Genomic DNA, 2,862 nt, shown 5'->3' on the forward strand with positions numbered 1-2,862 from the left:
GGTTGGACTTGATGATCTCTGAGGTCCCTTCCAACCCAGCTGATTCTCTGATTCTCTGATTCTCTGATTCTCTGATTCTATGATTCTCTGATTCTCTGATTCAGTTGTGTGACACGGGCAGGCTGGAGCTTGGCCGAGCCCAGCAAATCTCCCAGCAGTGCTCTGGAATGAGCTCCGGGAGGTTTTCCCTGTGCCACGGGCTTGACATGGGGTTTATTTTTAAAATGTTACGAGCTGAAAACTGATCAGGCCTGTAATGCACATTGGAATCCATCTCTTTTACTGCTGGAAACCTCAGAGAGATGTATGAGTGCCATAAGAAAATGCTTCTGAACACCACCCCCCCCCCAGTTCCTCAGTGCCTTTGCCCACCACCTCAGATTTTGGTGCAAACTGAAGGTTTTAACATTTGGGAAAGGAAAAATCTCACCACACCTGAACTCCTGCCTTGTGCTGTCCTCTGGAGTTCTCTGGTTTAGCAAGATTTGGAGTTTTTCCTGCTCTCACTGCTCTGGCCTGGGTGACCTCGTGGTGGGTACAGAGTGTAACTGAGTTTCCAGGAAAATCCTGAAATGGTCCCATCTGTTGGGAGTGCAGAATACCAGGAATTGCTACTTGTTGAAGCTCTGGAGTTCATTCTTGTCAGAACTCAGCTGAATTGGGCACGAGCACACAGAGTGCAGGGCTGCCAAATCCCCCACTTGGACCCTCCCCGGCATTTTGGGGTCAGTCTGCCCATGATTTCCCTGAGTTCCTCAAAGGTGAGGCTGCAGGAGCAGCTCCCCTGCTGGGGACTGGGTGTATTAAATTATCAAGGAGTCACATGCGTGTGTGCTTTAATTTGTAGCTTTGCTTAAATTACGTGGAGTCCTTCAAAAGGGAAAAAAAAAATCAATTTGACTTTGGCAGCTGTCTCCACGATGCTGCCAATCACCAGAGGATCTTGGCTATTTTTAAGTCTCCTGAAATCAGTCTGCATTAAGGCAATAGCTGTGCTTGGATTTAAGCCCAGGACTCTATCAATATAAAATGATTTGTTGTAAGTTTAAAGATGCTTCATCCCTATTCTCTCTCTTTTCATTTACATTTTAAGCTTTCATCAAACCGTGGATCAACAATACTAATAGAGCCTTTTCTCCTCTCTCCTGCTTCACACTTTTTCTGCAAAGAACACCTGAGACTGTGTGTTCTTCACCTCAGTCTGACATGAGGGAGGTTTCCTCTCTGTTCAAACCAGAAGAACCCATTTGTTCCCTGAAGGATCCCACCGTGAGTCTTTCCAGCCTTGTGCCACTTGAATGTTTTCCAGTCAAGTTCTCAGGGATGTGAAATATGTGATTAAGAGAGTAATGGGAAGCAAAAAAGGAGATGATCCTTCATGCAGCATGAATGGAAATAACCAGTAAAGAAGAGATTTTGTTTTCCCCAATCTAAGACTGAGGTTTGCAAAGTGCAAAGTGCTTCAGACCAACAGTCCTTGGGCCTTTCCACAAGGGCCCGGAGTGACAGGACAGGGGGGAATGGCCTTAAGGGTTGGATGGGATACTGGGAAGAAATCCTTCCCTGTGAGGGTGGGGAGGGGCTGGGATGGAATTGCCAGAGAAGCTGTGGCTGCCCCTGGATCCCTGGGGGTGTCCAAGGCCAGGTTGGAGTAACCAGGGATAGTGGAAGATGTCCCTGCCCATGGCAGGGGGTGGCACTGGATGATTTTAAGGTCCCTTCCAACCCAAACCATTCCATGATTTTATGATTCTATCTATGATATTGGATCAACTGGGATCATTTGCTTCCAGCAGAACCTGTTGATGAGGCAGGAGATGATCTCCAAGGTCCCTTCCCACCCAAACCATCCCATGTTCTTGCCCATCTCTGGCAGCTCCAGCTCCATCCCACCAGCAGCACTGGGGGTCTCAGACCCTCCCCAGCCCCAGCCCAGAGGCAGCTGAAAGACTTGGGTTTAACCTGTCACTGTAATGGATTTAAATGCCAGGGAGTAGGGTGAGATGGGATTTGGGGAAGGGATTCCTCCCTGGGAGGGTGGGGAGGGGCTGGGCTGGGATTCCCAGAGAAGCTGTGGCTGCCCCTGGATCCCTGGAAGTGTCCAAGGCCAGGTTGGAGCAACCTGGGCTGGTGGAAGGTGACCCTGCCCATGGCAGGGGGTGGCACTGGATGAGCTTTAAAGTCCCTTCCAACCCAAACCATTCCATGATTCCACTGACAGACCAACTCTGGATGCTCTGGGGACACCCACGTGTTCCCTGCAGCTGGGATGACATTTCTAGTTCAGTGTTCCCCATAACCTGGGAGGGGAATGCTCACAAGGGGAATAATTGTGGATTTTCCCAATAATTAAGTTTCTCATGCCTAATTTTGCCATTCCCCTCTGTCCTTTCAGACTTGCCCACAGTCACTGTGTCCATCCATTTGCTGAGGGAGATTTCCCCAATGGAAAACCCACAGAGATTTACCCCAAGGAAAGCTGTGGAGAACTGCAGCCAATTAAGTGCTTAAATCACCTTGTGATTGAGTAAAATAGTGTTAGATCTAAGCTTACTTTAATAATAAATTAAAAAAATCAAGATAATAATTATTGTTCAGATTCTCATTAGTAGAAGCCTAATTTCACTGTATGTTTTTCCCAGATTTCCTGGGATTTCTATGACAACCCCCCATCTTACAGAAGCCATTTGTATCCTTGCCCTGTATTTTGGCCTTTTTCTGAAATTTTTCAAGATATATGATCATAAAATAAATAAAATTTAAAAAAATTTGAAAATAAACTTCTAACTTAATCTGTAACGAAAAGATTGGACTTTTTTTTACAGCTTTGCTGTAAACATTGGTTAAAAATAGCTTAACAGG

The 2,862-nt window shown here is 46.5% G+C and overlaps 1 long non-coding RNA gene across 1 annotated transcript; it reads left to right on the plus strand.

Annotated features, from left to right (window-relative positions):
• Positions 1–1,103: 1,103 nt before the first annotated feature.
• Positions 1,104–2,587, plus strand: LOC113940872. The gene is made up of 2 exons (XR_003525553.1): positions 1,104–1,269; positions 2,396–2,587. It is a non-coding gene; the product is annotated as an uncharacterized LOC113940872 (long non-coding RNA).
• The last annotated feature ends 275 nt before the right edge of the window (positions 2,588–2,862 follow it).

This window comes from Corapipo altera, unplaced genomic scaffold (assembly GCF_003945725.1).
Source record: "Corapipo altera isolate COAL_440 unplaced genomic scaffold, ASM394572v1 123974, whole genome shotgun sequence".
Lineage (NCBI taxonomy): Eukaryota > Metazoa > Chordata > Aves > Passeriformes > Pipridae > Corapipo > Corapipo altera.